This window comes from Haemorhous mexicanus, chromosome 3 (genome assembly GCF_027477595.1).
Source record: "Haemorhous mexicanus isolate bHaeMex1 chromosome 3, bHaeMex1.pri, whole genome shotgun sequence".
NCBI classification, from domain to species: Eukaryota; Metazoa; Chordata; class Aves; order Passeriformes; family Fringillidae; genus Haemorhous; species Haemorhous mexicanus.
Window position 1 is genome coordinate 21588453 of NC_082343.1, and position 23104 is coordinate 21611556.

Here is a 23104-nt window from a genome sequence, read left to right on the forward strand (position 1 = left end):
TATTTATGTACCCAGTGAAAAGCCTGTTTTTTTTAGACTTGCAAACACAGCTCCAATATGTATTCATTTAGGAAAAAACATTTTTCTAGGTGTGTCCAGTGTGGGTACATTCAGAAGGTTAGATATGCTTGTAGAAACTAATGATTTTTATCCTTGCTTGGAATTAAAATAGCAATGAGATTAGTAGCATTAAAGATTTGCAGTGCTACATGTGTGTGTGTGTGCCATTCATATGTGGGTATATATGTGTATATATTGTATATACACAATATCCATAGCATGTATACCAACTTGGGCATGTGAATATAAATCTGTTTACCAAAGAGGTAAATTTCATAGGTTTTAGTTGGAAGTTTATACTCCCTCAAGGAATTATTTTGATGTCAGTTTGTAGCAGGAATCCTAGTTTGCTGAGACTCTCTTAGAACCTGCTCTGTTCACTAAGGCCACGCTTCCAGTAGGACAAGGTCTAACATTGGTTAAACTGCAACAGGAGAGGGAGCTCTCACAGCGCTGGCCAGGAGAGGGGAGGATGAGGTACCCAAGCCTAGGAAAAGAGGGGTAGAGGCCACCAGCAGGTGAGATGCACCATCACTCTGTTCCTGATTACTGTGGTCCCTTCACTGAAGTGGCTTCTCCATCCCTTACTTATGTCATCAGAAAAAAAAAAAAAAGGAATTGTCTTAAATAGACAGGGAATGGCTTAAGAGAGAAGCTACAGGTTAGTTGATAAGAAGCTCAGTAAAACCCATCAATGAGCTCTTGCATCCCAGAAAGCCAACCGTATCCTGGGCTGCAGCAGGAGCCGCATGGTGAGCAGGTTGAGGAAGGGGATTCTCCCCCTCTCCTCTGCTCTGGTGAGATCCCACCTGGAGTGCTGTGTCCAGCTATGGAGTTCCCAACACGGGAGGAACGTGGACCCATTGGAGTGAGTCTGGAGGAAGCCACAAAAATGCTCAGAGGGCTGGAGCACTTCTCCTATGCAGAGAGAAGCTGGGGTTGTTCAGCCTGGAGAAGAGAAGGCCCTGAGGAGATTTTATAGTCTCCAGTACCTAAAAGTGACATATAAGAATGAATGGGGACACACTTTTTAGCAGGGTGTAATGATAGGACAAGGGAGGGTGGCTTTGAACTGACAGAGGGCAGGTTTAGATGAGAAATTAGGGAGAAATTTTTACTGTGAGGATGGTGAGACACTGGAACTGGCTGCCAAGAGAAACTGGATGCTTCAGCCCTGGCAGTTTTCAAGGCTGGGTTGGATGGTGCTTAGAGCAACCTGGTGTAGTGGAAGCTGTCCCTGCCCATCAGATTGGGTTTGGAACTAGATGACCATTAAGGTCCCTTCCAACTCAACTGATTCCATCATTTTATGCTATTATGACTTGCAGCAAAGGAAGTGCCACCTGCAGGACTCCTGCTTTGAAAGCACTGCACTTGCTGGGTACAAGACTATACAGCAGTAAACTGGTATGGTCATGTTTGTTGAATGCAGTGAATTTCAAAAGGCTCTCCAGAAAAATATTATTTTTACGCTATTATTTTTACAGAGCAAAGGCTAAAAACGAAAAGGAAGGGAAGGAAAAGGAAAGGTTGGGTAGTGGTTATTATGTGAAATAGCTCCCTGACTGTGATGATACATGGGCAACTTACTTTCTGTCCTGGTTCTTGAGGAGGATGGATTTGGGCTTTTCCTCTGTCTTGTAACATCCCAGAGGAGAAGGAGGAGTAGGCTGGCTGTGCAGGGGACAAAGAGCTGTTGTTTCCCTGCCTCTTGCAGTGCCTGTCTGTGCTGTAGTGGGGTGCAGAGGGATATCTGCTGGACAGGGCCAGACCCACCTTGTTCCTGGAGCAGGTCCTCACTGTTTAATCCACATTCCTTTCCACTTTCTTCAGGACAGTGCAGCAGGAGACTACCCTGGTCTTGAATCAAGGCCACAGTTGAGCCTCTCTGCAATTGTTTCATGTTTGCTCACTTGTAATCGGCCGAAGCTATTCTGACATGCTCAAATGTGCTGTTACGTTTCCTTTAAGAAATAATGAGGTTAATGAATCTTTTTTCCCCTTAAAAGATCTCCCTTTCCTCTTAGCTTTGCTTTCTCCCTAAACTCCTGCAAAGGTAAAGTCCATCTTTGTGCCTGCACTACCTTGTGCACTGTAAATGGTGGATGAGGGCTGCAGGATTTGCCTTCTCCCAGCCTCTGTCGGAAGTGTTGGTCAAAGCACGTGGCTCCTTAGAGCTGCATGTCTGACCTCCACATCAGAGTAGTGAAGACAAGTCTGAGACACGTCAAGTTCAGTGGCAGCATCCCGAGATCTCCATCAGCCGGAGCTCTGGGATTGCCCCTCCGAGTTTCCTCTCTCAGCTGTTTTGTGCCAGGCAAGCCAAGCTTTGCAGTCGTTGAGGTTATTGAGGAGAACTTCATCCAGAAGAGTAAGGCTCCCTCAAGCAGAGTTTGGTTTGAGTTCTCAGAAGGTCAGCGTGGGAAGCTCCCCATAAAAGCTGAACTTTGATGTTGTCAGCCAAGACAGATTCAGAAGATTTGGGAACATTTCTTTTCCCTCTTTATAATTATGTGAAACGCGGGAGACCTGTGAATAGAGTATTTTTAGATTGTACTTTCGCATATACAGTATCATAGTATGACAGCAAATTAAAATTCTTATCAAATCTTTTTTTTTTTTTAAAGAAATGTAACTCATAGTGGAAAGTTTGATAAAGAGCAGTGTGCTGCTTGACACAGGAATTCTGCTCTTGTTACTAAATGAAACATGCCTGGTTTCTCTCATTTAGATGAACACTTTTGGAAGTTCTTTTTTTTAAGGCAAGTGGATTTGACTTCTAATTTTAACTCCTATGGTTTATAATTAGAAACATTTCCAAACTTGTTTACAAACACCTGCACTTGACAGTATGTGTCTGCAATTTTAGAAGGACTCACTTGTCACTTCCAGTGGGGGTTGAGAGGGCATCTGAGTTCTTTGTGTTTGTACAGTTAGTTTCAGGACACTGGAAAAAAAGTGCATTTTAAAAAATAAGGGTATGAGAATTGATGTTTTGTGAGGGGGTTGCATGCACCTAATTAGCAAACAGGTGTTATTGGGTAGTTGTGGATTATTTCAAAGTTAGTGGGATTGATTCTTAATGGTCATTTGGAGCAAGATCTGAACTGGCACCCAAAGGAGAAATTCCAAGAACTAATTTTAGCAGTTGAGGCTCTCAATTAGAAAAGATGCTTTACAGGTTTTCTGTTTTTATCTGTACTTAAGATGTATTACTTTCTTGACAGCTGTCCTTAAAAAGTTATTCAGAAAGACTTTTAAATGACTTTTGAAAAAATGATTGCATTGTTATTTCATATGAATTTGGAAGTGAATTGCTGAGTGTACAGTGAATGGTGGAGCATGGCTCCCCTTGCTCCTGAGTGGGATGTGTGTGTTAAACAAGTCTGTATGCAACTTGTTTGCAGTGTGGTGAGTATCATACTATGTTACTCACTGGTCAAGTGTATAATCACATTAGAAGTGATCAAAATAATTTACCAAATTTAAAAAAATCCTTCTGGCACTTTACATCTGACTTTTAGCTGCATCACATAGGTTAACAGTGTTGCTTATCAATTTCTAATGTAATGGGAAAGGTTATTGTTGCTAAAAATTGATGCGGCGTGGGAGGGTGTCAGGAAGAACCCTCCAAATACGCTTCAAGAGTACAGCTGAACCAGAAGTAGTCAAAGCAGACTTAAGCAGTAGTGGCATAAGGTGTCCTATTGATTGCCTAATGCTCATGTTGTTCCTAATTAGTATGAAAAACTCTGGCTAATTAGACCAGCTTGTTTGGCAGTTGTGTCCTCTACCAGGAACCATGGTCTTAGAGAAACTCCAATATAGAAGAGGATAAAGAAGCCACAAAGCAGAATGATTTTCACTTTCTGCTGTTTTGGTGTCCATAAAAGCATGGACCTGGATCCATTTGAGGAATCCACATTGATGTCAAAGGATCATGTCCTGAGAGGCACTTACTCTATTTCACTGAGGGTGGATGTAAGTGCAGTTAGGCACCTAAATACCTTTGTGTATGCTTGTTCTTTGAAAGCAAACCTGCAGTGTGCAGCCTGTATGTTGTGCTTGACCCCTCTGCAGGGCACACAACATCACTCACTAGGGAGTTCTTCCAAAGCAATTGCTCAAAAGTAAACAGATAATTATATAAAGCTTTTGGAGTATGATGCACAGGTCTGAAAAATTACCTTTTGCCTTTTGTAAACCAGCTACACCTCATATCTGTGTTTCTGAATTCCTTTAAGAAGTACAGTTTTAACAAACATTCACTTTCTGTAGCAAACAGGCTTTAAAAATTTTTTTACTTTTGAAACAAGTAGGCTAGCTAAAATTATGATGTTACTTAGATACTGCATAGCATAATTTCTTAGCTGCAATTAATAAATTGTGTTGTAACCATATTAGGCTGTTACCATGTTTGAAAATAACTTCAAACACAGCTTACAAGTTCCGGTGTTGTCAGGGTCCCAGTTCATCAGAGTTAGAAATACGCGACATTTTAGAAATGGCTCATGATTCAAATAGGACCAGAGAAATAAGACTTAAGTGGAATTTAATGCTACTTCTTGCTTAACTAGAAATTTCTCTTTTTATGATGAATTCTATCTGGAAATAGCACTTTCATAACTGATGTACTGAGAGAAATGCCAGTGTTTTCAGTTTTCCTCTATTTCGGTTTGCTGATGTCTGTTCTATGCCCACTTTCTTAAGTGTTAATATGTTCCCAAAAAGTTAGAGGAGGCTTGAAAGCAAGATCTATGCAAGTGTATAAAGATCCAATGATCCAGCAATGCCTTGAAAATGGGCAAAAACCTCTTTGATATCAGAAGTCTCGAGTGACCCTGAAGTTAGAGAGAAGATTTCTCAGATGTACCTGATAAGAAAAAAAGACCTCTATGGAGTATTTGTAGAGTTATCTAACCTTCATGGGCCTGACCAGTTCTTCAGTGTGTTTGGTGTACATGTGAAGTGATCTGCTCTCAGGATAACCTGCCTGGTTCCTATAAGGAAACTGCATGGAGAAATCTTTCTTTGGGTGCATTTAAAATGATACTATCTTTCTCAGGAAATGGTAATGAAAGTAAATACAGGAGTCATGAATGGAAGGAAAATGGGCTTCAGAGTTCTGCTTTGGTTCTTCTCATAAAAAATAACTCTTACTTCAGGTGAAATTATTGCTCCTCACAAAGAATCCCATGCTGTGATTGAGTACTTTGAGCATGCACTGTATACCGTGCATCAATTCAATCTAAGAATTGAATTAATATCCAGGCAACTGGGCATATGAAGGTATGTCATATACCATCACATACCACAAGAGAGGACTGTTGAGGAGGCAATAGCTGGTTATGGTTAGAAATCAGCTGTGGATATAAGGGGACGGCTTGTAAATTGTCAGAAGGAGTTAATGTAGGTTCCCAGCCCTTGAAGTCCCCAGCATTGCAGTTATGCTTGCATCCCCAGGGCTGGAACACATTGCAAATCCCTGAGATGCAAATTCTTTGCCTGAGTCTCCCATGGTACATAGCTGTAAACTGGTCTTTGAAAGTCCATAAATAGGTGTAAAACATGCATTTTCCATGGAAGTAATGACCTTAAAGAGGGACTGTGAGTATTACAATGGCCTATTGCAAATTATCTGTAACTTAAATTTTTGCTTAAATTTTTGTTCCTGGTATGTATATTTTATGTGGGCAGCTTTTTCATGTTTCTGCAGTAATTCCATGCAGAAAAATATGTGGGTTTTCTTCTTAAAGAAACTGTTATGTGCCAGTTGTACCTGAGCTGAAGGATTACCCAGAGCAAATGTGTGTGAAGTGAAACTGCTCCAGGATAACCTGCCTTGGTTTAGGGGGGAGTTAATGATAAATTTATTTTCGTGACCTGTCTGCCAAATATTTGTACACTAATTAGGTCCTATTTTGAGGGCAGAGCATGTGAGCTTGTAAGGAACCCCTTGTACAGGATGGGAAGGGCAAGAGGATGTTTGTCCCTAGTAAATATGAACCCCCTCTTTTTTATGTGGCATCACCTAAATTTGTGCATTATTTCTAAGTAGCATGTGAATCCCGGGGCTCCTATGGAGGCATTTCTTAAATTGGCTCACGGGAATAGCTGTAGCCAGCTCAGGTGTTCAAGTGTAGAGCGCTGGGGTAGAAACTGAACTGAGTTAAGGCATAATCATGGTTTTAACTGTATATAATGTCTTTTGTAATATAGTAGAAAATGACCCTTATGTCTAGTGGCAGGACCTGTTGTATAAGTAATCCAGCCATGGTGCTGGTTGGTATCTTGCTTTTCACTTGAACCTCTCTGCGATGCAGGTCTTGGAGGAGTGAGTGCCTGCTGCAGTCTCTGCCTGACTCCTTGGTAAGTCATTTAAGTCTATCTTTCTGTACAGTCACTTTCCAAACTGCTCAGCAAAAATAAGGAATTTTTTCATAGAGTGCTTTGAAAGAGAGCTTCTAATCAATTTTTCTTATTATTTTATGCCCTGTGATTTTTACACCACCCCCACCAGCTGGTTAATCATGCAAAAGCTGAACACTTCATTAGCCAGAACATGTTTGCCCATGGGCATTTCTGTAGTAAATTAGTTCTTTCTATTTATACAGGTAAGTCATGGCCAAAAGTCTTTAAGGTGCCAAAGGTAAGGGTTCGAATTAATTCTTTTTCTGAGTTTTCAAAAGAACTAGGTTTGACTTTGTGTCCTGTTGATTTGAAATTACTTTTGAAGTAAAGATAGTGTGGGTAAAAGCATTGTCAGGCTGTTTAGAGATGCATTGTGCCTTTCTGGATCTCAAATTTGGCCTTTGTAGTACAGGCTGCCTAAAAAAAACCTAAAAAAGCCTAAAACACATACATACACTCACACACACACACACACACACACACACACACACACACACACACATATATATATACACACATACATACATGTGTATGTATATGCATAGTATCTTCATGCAGAGACTCTGCTTCTTTGAGTGGCGTGTGGCATATTGACCTGTGTTTTTCATTTCTTACTCTGTGCCTTTTACACTATTAATTGAAAGTATGTGGTTTGCAGATGATTTTTTGCCTCACATCAGATGGTGCCCTCTGAAAGCCTAGTTTAGCTTGACAATGAATTTAGCTTTCAGGCTTTGGCCATTGCAATATTGTTTGAATGCCACCATTTCCTGCAATCAATGTAATTTTATATCTACTTGGAATAGAAAGTCAAGATGGTGATTGCCTTAATTTAACTCAGTGTTGTATTCATTAGGGAGCTGATCCCAAATTCCTTTCAGATCAAAGTCTGTCTTGATTTCGGTGGAACCTTTCGGCGCACAAGGTGTGCGGTAGCCTTCTGAAATGTTGTCATTGTGACTAGTGAATAAAAACTAAATGTGTTGCTAAATTTAGGCTGTTGCTCATGTCAGCTTCCTTTTCTAAATGACGGTAAGTGCATTCCATAAATAGTATGCCTCTTATGTTGTCATATCTCTTTGGCTTGCTTTGCAGTATTTTACAGGATATTTGCAAATGAATTTTGTATTCAGTAGGCAGGGGATGAAAATAACACTACTCATTGGGACTCCATTAACCGGCAGCTAATGAGGAACCATTTCAAGGGCTGGATGAGTGTAATTCAGATTAGCCTGCATGCCAGGCTGCTCTGCTCCCGCTCAGGCTCTGCCCGTGCCGCACTCCCTGTGCCGTGCTCCGGACGGACGGAGCGCGGAGCGGTACAGCTCTGACACTGCTTTTGGCCAGTTAAGTTTTCTGTGCTTCGGTTCCCCTTTTGGAAGGTAGGAGAGGAGAGGGATTGTGTGTCTGTGTGTGTCTGTGTGTGTGTGTGTGTACGCATAGATAGGTGACAGTGATCTTGACCTCCATGGTCAGGTGTTTTGGGATGTAATGAAATACTCCTCAAACACTCCACTCGTGCTCGCTGGTTGATAGCATTGTTACTTGTAGAAAAGGGTACTACATGGTGACAGTAAAGGTGGTCCAGACTGGCCCTTAATTAATTTTATTTTCGAAATCCATATTAGTGACTGTCGTGAGGGCACCTGGGCACTTCACATCAATAAAAGAATCAATTTAAAAAATGTGTAGACCAGAACTCTGTGTTCGCTAACAGAACTCCTGTTCCCTGTTGCAACTAAAGGTCAGTCCAAGGCTGGCCAAGCGGGCAGGACTCGCATTCCTGCGCCTTGGCACCTGCCAGGCGCAGCTCTGGCGGAACACCACCGGCAGCAGCTCCCAGATGCCCACGGCCCCTGCGGAGACCGGCTCGCTGGTGACCAGTGACTTGTTAACCCCCTGCATGTCCCAAGTTGGTCTCAGGACTGAAGGAAAAGGTGGGGAAAGACCAAGCCCAGTTAAAAATGTGACTTTGGCAGTTGCTGGCACTCCACTGAAGTGCAGGCAACAGGGACTTGGTGGAGCTGTGCTGCTGGAATAGAGGGAGGAAAAATGAGACCTTCTGGAGAACAGGGTAGAGATCTCTAACCTGAAGAAACTTTATTGACCACAAATGTTACATTATGCTAGCTTAGCAAATTCTCTAGGAATATAATGCTTCCCAGTGTTTTCTTAACTTGTGTTAATATTTTATGATACCTGTGCATTACAGGCCAGTTGCTACAATGTTTAAGTGAGTTTGGGTGCTAAATTGCTTTTGTGGACTTTTAAAAAACCACTATTGGTCACTGCAAATTAAAATTAAATTCCAAATCTCACTGAACACGCTGATGATTTAAAATCAGATTTTTTCTGGTTTTCACATATTAAGTGAGCATGTGTAATTAAATTAAATGTTAATGCAAAGCTGCATTTTACTTATTTCTATTAAGACATTTGAGAGAATAATCCCACTTCAATATACATCTAATTGTGCAAGCAGCACTGAAACTAGGAGTTCCTGGACACTGTGTAACTTTTTGAATGCGAAATTATAATATATTTTCATGTCTTGAAATCCAGTTGAACTTGAGCTGAGCTTAAAAATCCAAGATCTGATTCAGGAGACTTCAGTCCCATCTGGCTGGTGGGTAGCAGGTGTGCAGCGTGTGTTTGAGAGAGGGAGGTGATTGCAGGGAGTGAAACATTTCTCTTCCTGTAAAGCTTTAATTCCGGTTTAATGCTGTGGTCTGAAGCTCTCTGCAGTTTAAAAGTTCTTGTGTAATTACCTACTTCTATTGTTGGTCTCCTTTTCTAGACAACATAATGGTGATGGTGAATGGCAGAAGCAAGTAAATGTCCAGCATTATGAAGAAATATGGTTTCTCATTCTCAAAGTTTGGATTTATTTTCTGTTACACCCAAGTCCCTTGTATGGGAGAGTGTGATTTTACAAATTGATACAGACGTGATCTTGAAGACCAAATGAGAAAGGTTTCATTGCAGTGTTCAGGATCAAGGTCTTTTGAGTATTTTTATGTGTTCCCACAGCAGCATAGAGAATGTTTTTGTTGTGTATATTTTTATAAAGAAAAAAACCCCATCTTATGTAATTTCTGTTTTCATCCCATCATAGGTTCTACATTTTTTATTACTGTGGTTGTAAAGAAAGAGGTTTTTTTAGTCATTAAAAGTATTTTAGCAATCTATTGAATACTTCTTACCTCTTAACCTTAAGTAACTTCTCCCAGCCTTTCTCATTTTCTTTTTTCTATTTCCCTTTCTTGATCTTTTGATCAGATACTGCCAGTCAACCCCCGCCTCTGCCTGGGAGCTTTTTGCTTGGGAGGTTCAAGAATCTGCTCTTCGTTGACTTTTTGTCACTAGCTATCAAGTCAGCTCCCTTTCACACTCCTATCAACTCTCCCTCTTCCAACTTTTAAATATTTCCTCTTCTTTTTATTTGTCTTCACCACTATATAACTTTGTGCTGAACAGTCTTCCAGCACATGAGTTTTTTATGGGAGTTGGCATGCAAAGCACTTCTTACTTAGCAAAATAAGTAAGCAAACATACTTCTTTTACAGTTTCTGAGTTCACATTACTACAGTAGATGACACTTTTGCTGCTGTATTTCTCAGGTTTTTTTCATGGTGAAGTGACTTACTTTCTAACATAGAGTGGATCTGGTGCTGTGTTGCCAAGGGAAGTCCATCTGGTTTGACAGACGAAATGATAAACATTTCTCTGGACATCCCTGTAAAGTTCTCCCTTTTGTTTGTTTGCTTTATGAAGTTAAATGGAAGAGGTCACCCCCTTTGACAGAGCAGATTCTTTTTTCTAGCAATCAGGCTTTGCAAGAAAACATTTTTTATTAAGCAAGTCATCCATACCACACCGTAGGCTGTTTGAGTGTAACAGTATGTTACAGCCTGCAAAGTTAATGCAGTTAATATTCAACTGAACTTTTGGGGGGTTGCTAATCCCTTAGGCGGGCTTAGCAGAAAGGGCAAACATATTTATAGCACTTTGAATCAGACTGCAGTGAACAAGTAAGAATATGTGTTATACCATGCAAATGTTACACAATTTCAGGAAAGCTCAGTGCACGATCATCTTTTAATAGTATTTAAGTTGATGAAATATCTTGTCTGTAAGCCACAGAGTTGTTGGTTCAGTGGACAACAGATCTGTTAAAATGAAACTCAGTGAATGGTCTTGAGATTGTTGTTCTGGCAGTAAGTCCTGAAGGTTCTGAACAGATTTATGGGCTGTCTAATTTGTAGCGAACTGTATTCTTTAAGCTCTGTCATTTGTATTATTCCCTAATAGGATTTAATTGGACTTTGTCACATATCTGGCTATGACTGAGTGTGTGTGGGGTTGTCAGTAGCCTCTTCTATGTAGATCTCAGTCTCTTACTATCTTTGTAGAAGTAAAAAGACCATTCCTGAGGGATCTTTGTTCCAGAAGTGTGACACTGGACAGAGTTAGCTTTGGTTTGAGCCGTGGGCACCCCAGGCAAAAAGAACAAGAGTCAAGTCACAAGTTGCAGGCCGTTCGTGGAAAATCTGAAGTGCTCAGGCTGAGAATGTCCAGCAGTGAGGGCCACATCTCTGTGAGACAGAAAATCTCCACATTTATGCCATGGACAAAACTTGCATTGAGTCCAAACTTACGTAGAAAAGCACAAAAAGGGCCCTGTAATGCTGCCATCACATCAGGAGCCAGAAAAAAAGGAATAATGATCTTGGATCTTACATGCAATTTAATTGTGTAGAGTTTTAGGCAAATAAAAGAAATCTGTCATTTGGCGGTAAACAAAAAATAATTTGTATTTTAAAAAAAATTTATTTTATTTTGAAAGAGATGAATGCAGTTGCTAACAGCTTTAATCTGTATGATAAACTTTTAAGGTCAATTTCAGGTACCCTATCAATGCAGAATACAGGCCTGACAACGTGTCCATTCTATTCTAATTATTATTTTTAATATGTTTTACCTTTTGACTATTTTTTCCACTTTTTCTAGATATTAACTATTGGAAAGAGTGGCTACAACATGGAACCTGACTTTAGAGGGGGCTCAGGTGCCAGAAATTATACATGCGCTCAAGTTACTTATTGATTTGCCACCTTATCTGTACCCATTGCTTTCTTTTTTCTTTTGCTCTTTGTGAAGCATACTGGCCATTCATAGTACTTCAGAAAAAGTCCAACAAAATAATTAATACGCCAGAATTGTTGGAAAAATGGAAATATGTTGCTAAATATTTTCAAATTTATTTTTTATATTTTCAGTTAATAATAGTATGACTGAGTACCAGTGCAAGTTAGAATTTTGTATTGGAGTTATTTATATCTGAAGTACCTGAAAATAACTAGTTTATTATGTACAAAATTTGAAATTCCAGAATATATTAAAACATTAGCTCAAAGGTCAAAAGCCTCTCCCAAGGAAGGAAGGAAATCAGAAGGGAATTTGGGCTAATCAGGTTTGTTCTGTAATGGTTGCACAGGGGTGATGTGGCTAACACCGTTTGGGGCTTCCTTTGGTTTCCCATCCTGAATGTCCCTAGCTCATCATTGGATCAGCTTCCATGCAAATCCTAGCAGGATTCAACCTTAAGCCTTGACCTCCATAACACGATCTCATAGCATTTCTGTCATTGTACTGAGCAGTAAGTGCAGGGGTCCATTGCACAGAGTGTCCTGGTGGTGGAGGTCTGCTGAATGTGAGCTGCACATCCTGCAGCCATCTAGGAGCTTAGAAATGGATTAAACAATCTGCAGTTTTTTTGTGAAAACAGAGTTAGCAGTCTGGTGATGTTAACTGTGTTAAAAGATAGGTGTGTGTGTGTGTGTGTGTGTGTGTGTGTGTGTGTGTGTGTGTGTGTGTGTGTGTATTACTGTGCTGAACTCCATACAGCTCTCTTATGAGCTCTTTTTATAGTACCATTCCCAGCAGCATCCCCAGAAGCAGTCCAGGTCCAATCAGGACTGGTATGCCATTGTGAGAGGTGTTGTTCTAATTCATGTGTAAATGTGGAGTGGTTGCTGCCCTGAGGATATTACAGTGAAATTACAAACAGGATGAAGAATAGGAGGAGGTGTGGAGGGAAAGGAGGGCGGCTGCAGCAAGGTGGCTTGTCTGGTCAGGGTTGTGGAACATACAGCCTTATACCAAGTGATGGACATTTCATTTATTTATAAGTCTGCTGCCTTCAAAACAATTAGCCTCTTTGTCTTTTGTTTGTGTCTTAGTTATTTAAGATGAAATGTAGAGAGCACAAAATTAATCATTCCCAAGATCCTCCTGCTCTGTCTCTAGCAATGACCAACCCCAGGCACCTCAAGTACAGTTGTAAAAGCCTCACAATGGGCAGACTTGGGATAATCTTCTCTCTACATGTTCTCATCCTAATCTTTCATTATTAGGGTTTAATTTAAGATTTGAAGCATGAGGTTTAAAAAAAATATTCTATTTGTTGTTCCCCCTCCTCCACTGTCAACCTTGTTTAAAATATGAAATATCCTCCCAAGCCTGTCATCTGAGCTGTTTTCAGCGTAATCCTACCTGCTCCTTGGTGTGTTGGCCAAACCTGCAGCTTGAGAGCTGCCATGGTGGTTTTGCTTCCTCTGGTGCCAGAAGGCACTGGTAGATCCTTTTCCCCAGGGAGGTGGGTGAAGGCAGAAGCATGTTGAGCAGTTACGGCCTGGGTGTTCCCATGTCACCATATGTCAAAGCTGTAATGCTGCAGCTGGATCTCTCTTCTTTCTTTTAATATTTTAGTGGCTAATTTGCAGTAAAGCAGAATAGGAAATAACCATAAATAAATCTGGGAACCTTTGTATTAATTTCTTTTGCTAGCTGTGTACATATGAGCAGCTTGCCATTTGCATATGTGAATCTTGTCATAACAATTTTGGGAAGTGATTTGTTAATAATCAAGTTCTCAGAACAGTTCTAAATCAGTAATTGATGTAGGTCTGGATAAAGCAAGCCTTCCGCCTGCCTGTTTTGTGGAGCATTTTTGGCAAGTTTCAAGCTAGTGTGAAAACTAGCCATCAGAATAAAATTTAGGACAGCTGGGATGCTTTGCAGTGAAGACTTTTGGCTCCACAGTTCAAATAATCACAATAGCAGCTCAATTTAGCCTTTGGCTGGGTAGGTTTGGCAGGGCACAATGAAAAATAATTATTTCATGGCCTGCTTATTTGTCCCTTAACAAATAAACTCTCTGACCTATGCAGGCTTATGTAAATATGCTGCCGTATGTGGGGTTGTAGAGCACTGTCATGTCCCCATTTGGAAATATGTTTTATTTGCCCTCATGTTACAAACTTTTTTTAGAGTTCTGTTTTGGAAGCAAGGAAAGGGATAGGATATATCGGATACTGAAGCCCAGACAGGCAGGCACAGAGTTGAAAAAGCCATCTAACAGTCTTTTTTTCTGAAAACACATCCATTAGTATGCAGTGTTTTCACTGCTGTAATAATAAGAGCAATCATGATACGAGCAAGTCCGTCTCTTCGCAGCCTTCCCACGCGGGATGGAGAATGACAGCTCCTAAAGCATTTGGATATTTGCCTGAATGTGTGCTGCTTAGCTAACAGCAGTTCAACTTGCTCTCCATCTTAGGGCTTCCTGGATATTCTTCTCAATTTTTTCAGTGACAGCTTAAAATGTGAGATGTGGAGGGGGGAGATAAAAGCTTTAGTGAAAGGCTTTTTGTGTGTTTATTTAGGGGAAGTTTTACTACACTTGATGACGGAGGGATGTGCCACACTATTTTCTGTTCCCACCATTTTAGTATTTGCACTTTCTGTTGCAGTGGCAGCAGCCAATCCATAACAGTGTCCTTCTGCTTCCCCCTCTGGAGAGGGGAGAATACACAGAAGAACACGTATCAATGGTTTTGTCTCCTGGCACCACCATTTTGGTTGTGCAGCAGTAAAAGAAAGCCTTTTTTCCAAAGAGGTGAAAGATCTCTCTAGAATGTCTGCTGTTGCACACTCGTGCACAGACACACACACACTTGCACAGGCTCTCGCCGAGGTGGCTACAATCTGTTTTTAATAGTGGCACTCCTTCTCAAAATGTCATTTAAAAAAACATCAGCAGTCATGTCATGCATCGGGATGAATTTCTAAATGTAAATGAGATTCTCTCAGTAATTTATTTACATTTGTTTTCAGCACAACAAATGAGACATCACGTAGCTTCATAATTTCCCATGACCGAGTCACCAGCATGAGGTGTGTAATTTACTCTGATTTAAGATGCTTATCTAGAGGTTCTTGCAACAATACCTGGTGGGCTTTTTTATACTACTTTTTGCTGGCTCTACTTCACCTCCTTCTCTGTATTTTCGGTTAAAAAGAAGTATAAATGTGTCTGCTTCTTGAGGCCTTTTTTCAGTAGAGCTGAGAGGGATGGCTTTGATGCCTTTGTTTAGTATGTTATTTTCCCTGCCATTCCCTTCTCATTTGGTAAAATCATCTAGGGTTTCCAGAATGTATCTCCATTTACATTATGATGATATGGAAAAAGGAAAGCAATGCTGATTGTGGGCATTTCTGATGGCAAAATGTTTGTCCAGAAATGAAACAGTGCAGTGGGAAGCATCCTGCAGTCGTTTGTTCTCCCCTCTTCTCAGCTGAAATACTAAATCTTAGACCTGTTGTTCTCCCCTCTTCTCAGCTGAAATACTAAATCTTAGGCTCTAATACTGACTTTAAGTTTCTGATCTGCCTGTAGCTGAAATGATACTTTGCTTGAGATGGGATGTGAATGCCAGTTTTCAAATTACATGGACACAGTCATGTACTACAAAACTAATTTATTTTAAGCCTGTAGTTGAACCGTTTAGATGTCTAACTACTTGCTTAAGTATTTCGGGTAGGTAGATGATTAAAGGTGCAATGTACCATGCATACAATTTGGTACCTCTTATCTTGCAGACGTGGTTATGGCTTGAGTAAAAATCAGGGCAATGGCTTTTGCTATTTTACAGGTTATCAGCACAGGAGAACTGAGATACTTTGGTGAAAGTTACTGGTAAGTCCAAAAGTGGTACAAAATGCTGGCAAAAATATTGTACATCTTCATGGAGATCTACAGGATTAGCACTGTGTGGTGATCTTTTCCTCTCAGGAAAGAAGCATGACATTTCTTTGTGTCAATTCCCAATGCAAAAATCAGTGTCTTCCTTTAAAATGAATAAGAATATTCCAAAAAATTAACGATTTGGACTGGTTTTTAATGTGCATTGTACATACTAGGTCCCAGTTGATTTAATTTTGGCCTGCTGGCCATTTCCTTAACATAGCATGGGTCTAGCACCAAATTATGCTGATGGCCTGTCTATCACCAAATTATTTACAGAACTGCAGTTAAATTATAGAAATCTTCCAGACAAGCACTGCTCTGGGCAAATTATTTCATCAAAGTTATTTTCCATGGTATACTTAAGCAAAAGCTTACAGGAGCAACATTAATCTTTTTTTGGTATGTGATTATGCAGACGTGGTAACAGCCCCTTTTTAGAAATAGCTTCCTACCTGGGAAAACAGAAGGAAACCATGATATGAAAATTAGTTCTCTCTGTGCTATCCTTGGTTTGAAGCAAACGTTTTATGTCAGGAAAACACAGGACTGGGGCCAGCAGTAGGATGGCCATTTCTGCACACTGTCAGCTGCTTCCAGGTCTTGGGGAATTTTCTTTCTGTAGACTTTTAACTTCACACTTCTCTGAATTTGTAATTCAGATACTGCAGAAGCAGGTCAGCTGGCTTTATCAGTTCTTCGTCACATCAAGGCCCAGTGGTCACTGCCCACTTTTCCAGAGAACATTTGTGTATCTGAAGTATAGGCATTTTCTGCATTACCTCCATCCAGCAAGATCTGAGCTGCTGTATGATTATGAAACATACAAAGATAATATAAATCCTAAAAGCAGCCCTAACTCCCTATTGTAATTGGCATCCTTTCAGACTCTGCTCCAGAGTTTAGAAATATAATCGGGGTAGAACATCTATATTTGGGTTTATATGTAATGGTCATACCTACTGGTTCACTTGGAAAAATGCTGGCATGGATCCCTATTTAAGGACCTTGGGTGCAGCACTTATGTTTAGCTCAGTGGTTTTTATCACTGCTTTTTTTTTAGTATTCCATGTTGCCGTGTTTGCTCGGTAAGACAAGAGTGCCTTCCCAGCCTCTGCACGGCTGTGTGCTTTTTGTTGAACGAATATAGAAACTCAGGTTTTTAACTGACTCCTGTGAATAAATTCCTCTGGGAAAATAGGGGCTAAAAATCTGTGTTTTTCAGACCTTTCTCTGCCCACGTACTTAGGGTAGGACTGAGCCATGTGTAGATGGCAGGCTGCAATGGGACCTCTGTGCTCAGAGACCAGATGTGGAAAACCTTACGTGTTGTGAGGATGGCAGACTCCAGAACTTTAGCATGAGAACTAAAGGTTTTTGCAAGCCGAACATCTGATTTAACTTGATTTCTCTCTGGTGTTGGATGGTGGTTGCTGTTATGTGGGGCCACACCTGGGGAATGCCTCTTGTCAGCTCACCCAGGGGGACTCAGAAGCAGCTGGGAGGTGACACTCTAATAACTGGGGTTTCATGGTGTTGTTAGAGGATTTTTTTGTTTTTTTGTTTTTTTGATTGGCAGGATGTGAATATATGTGAGGGCTGGATCTCCTTTACTTGTGATCCTCAGCAGATGCAAGTCTGATTGAGAGTCCCCTTATTTTAGAAATGCTTGTAAAGACAGGAAGATACTTAAAGCTGGCTTTGTCAACAAAAAGGAGGAGCTGTGCTCTTGGGGCCCATTAACAGCAGTGCCAAGATGGCCACTGCTGCCCAAATACTGAGAATTAAGTTTCTACAAAACCCTAGAAGCTCCAAATTGTATATCTCACCAGTTCTTTACTCCCCCAGTTATAATCCATATCTCACTTATTGCTAGAGTCAACAGTCTAATGGTAACAAAAAATACAACCTTTCATCATCTATTGATTTTCAGTCTTTAAAAACTGACAATAAGCTATTTTTTGTCCAATTTCTCAATAAATAGGAACATTTATTGGTTTTTCAGTTTTATTGTATTACATTAGAATATATTTTACGGCATATAGTGGGTAATGTAGCATAAGGAGAGATGTTTACATTCAGCAAGTAACTTTTGAAACTGCATAGCTCAACTGAGATATGTAAACAAATTTGTAATACTAGTTTAATTTAGATTACAATGCAGAATACTCAGCCTGGAGCTCATTTTTCTATTTATTTCATTATGATCCTCAAACTAATGGAAGAGAATTGCCATAAAAAATAATTACAGTAAAGGTGAACATCTACTTTCTTCTCATAAAAAATAATTACAGTAAAGGTGAACATCTACTTTTTTCTCTATCTGAGGAAGAGGGAGGAATTTTGAGGTATAGTAAGCGCCATGATATTGAGGTTTATTTCCTAGAAATCCACCAATGACAGTGTTGTATAGGTTGGGCAAGTCATAAATTCTGTCTGTGTGATACTGTGTCAAATGACACAGCACAAACATCATCTTTCTCAGTGACCTCAGTTACCTTCTCTCCTCTTGAAAAAGGAGACCAATTATGATGTGATTTAGCTGTGGCAGAACTTGGGATGTAGATCCCAAGTTGCCTCCCCACTGCTGCCTGCCTTCACAGCACAAGATCACCTGCTGGGTTTTTTCCAGAACCTCTCAGGAGACACTGAAGATCAACATTTGCCTCTTGCTTACTCTTGTGGTGATAAATGGCAATTTGATGGTATTTTTATCTCTGCTATAAAACCAGTTTAAGCTTTTCTTTCTCTTTCTTTCTTTCTTTCTTTCTTTCTTTCTTTCTTTCTTTCTTTCTTTCTTTCTTTCTTCCTTTCTTCCTTTCTTCCTTTCTTCCTTTCTTCCTTTCTTCCTTTCTTTCTTTCTTTCTTTCTTTTCTTTCTTTTCTTTCTTTTCTTTCTTTTCTTTCTTTTCTTTCTTTTCTTTCTTTCTCTTTTAATTAAGAAGCAGTTAATTTCTCTTCTGGTGACATTCAGTCCTACAACCAAAGTCAGTACGCTCTTGGATGTTTCCATTCTAGCACCAAAAGCCCTGAGGTGGAGGTGCCTCTGCTGAGGAGAGGATGTACGAAACAATCCTCTGCTTTAAACCAGCTGTGCCACCAGCATTGCCCTTTGCTGACCCAAGGGGTTCTCTGGCTTCAGAGCTCCCAAAGTGAACAGGCAGGCTTCCTAGCAGGCTTCTCAGGTGAAAACATTCACTTAGATGATGAAACCTTTTCCTGAACACTCTGAACTGGGTGGTAGTTCTGGCTTATGTTTCATAACCCTTTCACAGTAAACAAAGAGGGAACCATTTGGGTAAAACACTTCCTTTTGGGTGTCTTGGGTGTTATTCTCTGAGGCACAAGCCCTTTCTCATAAGCTGCTGTGGATCTTGCTGTCATCTCTGTCTTACAGGATCTGATGTACAAGGAGTTAATAGATATCCAGTGACCAAAGCCATTTATATTTCTCTTTATATACAGAAGTGAAGTGGAGCATGTAAAATTGGAAAGCAGATCCAAACCTGAAATTCTCTAACTTTATGACTAGTGTGTGTGTTGTTTTCCCATGATCTTTAATTACATTCTGTTCTGGAGGGGGGAGAGGGAGAATGCTAATCTGGTGCACCAACTGGGGGAAAAACAAACTGTTTTACAGCGGGAGTCTAGATGACAGCACACAGCAAATGCAAAATCTGACATTCATATGAAAGTGGGCTAAGCAAGACCATAGAAGAGAGGCAAAATGACTGCAGCAAGAGGAATGCAAGTGGTTTAAGGAAAGCATGGTTTCTCTATTTATTGAAATAGCACAGCCGACCTTTAAGGTGGTGCTGATAGGATGTAGATTTTGTAGAGCAGCACCAAGAGAGATGGCTGTCATAAAGGGAATGTGTGATTGGATTCAGGTTCATGAGAAGCTAGGTTTAGAAGAGTATTGCCCTTCCCTCTTTGAACATATAATATAGTGAGGCATGTCTCATTGCACTGAATGGAAAGATGCTATTTTCAGGACTGCTGTTGCTGTGCTTGCTAATGAATTTCCAAGGGGTGTTTGAGCCTTGGATATTGACTGTAGAGATGCTTGCAGTCAGTTGGAAGAGATGTGACTGAACATGAAGCTTAGTTCTGTGTGCATACAATCCTGCTCTCTGTGATTTTCCCTCAAGTTGTATATTCAATATCACTCTGCAATCATAAATAATTTGTAGAAGTCCAGCTGTGCCTTAAGGCTTCTTTACAAACAGCATCCAGGCTGCAAAGTCATGTGATACCCTTTTTCTCTTTCACTGGTTAAAACAGCCTTTAAAAAACTATTCCCACTTCCAGTCCAAACATTAAGACCAACAAACTGGTTGGGTGAAGCATAAATGGTCTCTGCCCTGTTTCTTGGTCCTGATGTCTTCTTCATCCACTTGGGATGGGAGCTGGGTCACAGCATGCTGATGTGCTCTCCTGCACCGGGGGGGCGAGTTTCTGTGCAGAAGTAAATGTCTTTGCTAAAGTGCTTGACTTAGCAGCACTATACAGTTAGTATTAATTTGAGTAAGGGATGAACAGGCTGTTTAAAAACAACATTCCCAGGGTTGTTCCAGTGTCGTGTTTGAAAGGCAATGGAAAGTCTGGCTTAAAGGCCTTTGTAAATAAAGGTTTAGGAACAGGTTTTACCTTGAGTCTTTCCTCTCACGTTCATTAGCCTACTGTTCAAATGTCAGTGGATTTTTTTGGCTTGGTGGATAGCATGTTCATTATTCTCTGGGAGGAGGACCTGGGGAAGCTATGATGTGTGTCAGTTTAGCACCTTTGAATGGTATGTGAGGGCATCTCTCCTGCTCCCCAGCACTGGTAACCCATGAATAATCATGGAGCCAACAGGGCAGTAAGTCTTGTACCTCTCAGGATCAGCTGTGACTGGCATGGATCCCTGGGGTGAGATCAAGGATGAAATGAACTCTTGTGTGCTTGGATGTGTTGATTTTGAGCAGATCATCACTCAACACCCATGTTGTTATCACATTCCGGGCAGTTTACCTCTACCCCAGGAACTGTTGTAGCAGTGAGCTTTAATCTGCATTCCAATTTTAAATTTAACTTCTATGTGAACCCCTAGAAAAAAAAGTTAAATTGTGCTTTGAAATGGAAAATAAGTGAAAGGTGGAATGAGAGGGTGTAGAATAATCAGGATGCTTTTTTTTCTCTTTGGTAGATGCTAGGAAGGAACAGGAACATAATGTGACTCCTCTCCTCTTGCTCATTGTTTTTTCAGCCAACCTGTTACATACACAGTGGTCCCAACACTTCAACCATTTCCTACCAGCTCTGTCTCTCAGAAGCCAGACTTTACTCCTTTACCTTTTAGCAGTGCTGTGGCTCAGGGCATTCCCTTGGGACATCCTCTGCACTTGCTACTTATCACTCTCAGCTGGAAAAAGCACACTGCATTTGCCATCCAAGCCCAATGGCACACTTAAGCTGTATAAAGGCCACTTCACATCATTTACATTTTTCATTAGCCTTCTAAAGGAGCTTCTCAAAAGGTGCAATGGCTTTCCTAGCTTTTGAACTTCTTTGGAAGACTGTAATAATTTTGGACCAGTAGTTTATGAGTGGCCTATAATTGTTATGCAAAACATTGCCCAAACATAACATAACTAATTGCACAATTAAGATTGCTTTCTCCTCATCATCCCATTCATCATACTCCTCATTCACACCTATAGTCAGCATCTGGCATTAACAAAGGCTCTATTTGTCACATTATTACGTTCCTTTTGTAGAGAAAATGCCTTTTGTATATCTCTTTGATACTTAAGGGTCCTGCTAGCTTGTTCAGTAAGCCTGAAAACAGTGACTAGGAAGCCTTGTAGGGTATATCCCTTTTTCATATGTTTAATAGGGATGTAATGCAGTGGTACTCCAGGATACAAACAGCAACTCTCAGAGCTCAGCAAAGGAACCTGATACAAGTCAGCAAAAGACCCCCCCCTTTCCTTAACAACATTGAGGTAAGTAATACAGTGTTTTGCTATTTTTAAAAATCTGAGGGAAATAATGCAGAATAGCTTTTCTTCACAGCGGACATTTCAAGGTCATCAGTCCTGTTAGTCTGACGTAAGGCGCATAATCAGTTCCTTCTGATAGTCCACACCAGAACCGAGTGAACCAAACCAACTTGGAAAGTGCAGGAGGTAGCAGGGGAAAGTCCAAGAATATCTGTGAATCAAAATGCAAGAAATGTCCTGGTACCTTTACCAGTCAGACCTACCTGGAAGGTTGTGCTTGAGGGGGTTGAGGGTGTGTTTGCCATTCACATAAGGAGGGGGTGGGAGTGTCTTTGATTGGAAACCTAGGAGGTCTGCAGCACCATAATTCTTCTTAGGAAAAGGAAATGATGTAAGTTTCTACTTCTGGAATCTCTCCCCACTACTCTATAAATTTAAAGAAATAAAACACAAACAGAAAATTGATTTTTGAATGATGGTGAATTATTGTCATTAGAGGAACTGCAGTTTTGTGTCAAGGGAAAAAAGGCTCTGTGTACTATATGCTACAGTGTACTATATGCTACTTTCTGAAGCATTACTTAATGTACCAGTCATTGCTGGGAACATGGAGTCCTTTTAATGCTAGTCAGGTAATATGTCATTCTCTCTGTAGAAACTCTGCAGCAGAGACATGAGTTATATACTGATGTAGTTATCAGAAGATCATGTGGTAGCACTAATGTGAGTCACTACAGTGGAGTTTGCCCCGTTTGAAATTTTTACATAATTAAAGTGAGTCATTGTCCAAATTCTGCCAAAGTGCAGATGTCTTTAATTTAACATATGCAGTCCAGCTTGCATATGCCTTCCATAGGTGAACATCTTTTCCTTTGTGCACTACCCTGGGTTAGCTTTGGTCTGGGAGATGCTCCCCTTTGCCATTCAGTGTGCAGTGCTCCCACTGAAATCCATAGCAACTTCAGAAACAGTATCTGGAACACCCAGACCTCAAATAGTCCTCTACTCTTTGTTTTATGTTCTGCTTGTAATTCTTTAAGTACACACAGGTAGATCAAAACAAGTGTGGTTTTGTTTCTGTTATAACTAAGGAGATGGCCAGATTTTCTGGTGAAATATATTCAGTTGCCTTCTGTGCCCTGTGTCTCTGGAGCAAGGCAAAAACCAGGGAGAGGATCAAAAAGGTAAGGAAGGTTTCTTTAAGAGAAAGCAAGCTGGATATGCTTTCATATAGATACCGGACTGTTAAAATTATACACTTCAAGATGGTGGATGACTTAGTACTCAGGGGGAGTTAAATCAGGTTGTTTTAGCAGAGAACAAGGCTACCTTCCATGCAGCTGGCTGAATCACCAATGTTTCTGAGGATTTCACAAATAATTTGGTTTCTGTGCTGTGAAGATGACTAGTCTGAGTCATTTGGCTGAAAAGGGAGTACCTTTTCTTTCTTTCCCCCTTTCCCTCTTCTCTTTCTCTCTTTCTTTCTGTCTTATTTTTTTCTCCCCCTCACACTCTTTCTGAGCTGCAAATCTAGTTGTTCTCCATCTAATGCTGAAATACAA

The 23104-nt window shown here is 40.5% G+C and overlaps 1 protein-coding gene across 16 annotated transcripts in view; it reads left to right on the forward strand.

Annotated features, from left to right (window-relative positions):
* The window catches only part of ESRRG (estrogen related receptor gamma), a 372225-nt gene that overhangs the window by 26961 nt on the left and 322160 nt on the right, over positions 1-23104 (forward strand). For 3 of the 16 annotated variants that reach the window (XM_059841036.1, XM_059841039.1, XM_059841030.1), the window contains exons 2-4: positions 6384-6429; positions 14650-14709; positions 15468-15511. The exons of 3 other annotated variants lie outside the window; for them this stretch is intronic. The gene's annotated coding sequence lies outside the window, so the exon portion shown is untranslated. Of the gene's footprint in view, positions 1-6383; positions 6430-6674; positions 6710-14649; positions 14710-15467; positions 15512-23104 lie in introns of all 16 variants that reach the window. 10 more of the 16 variants (XM_059841041.1, XM_059841045.1, XM_059841034.1 and 7 more) reach the window with 4 other exon arrangements.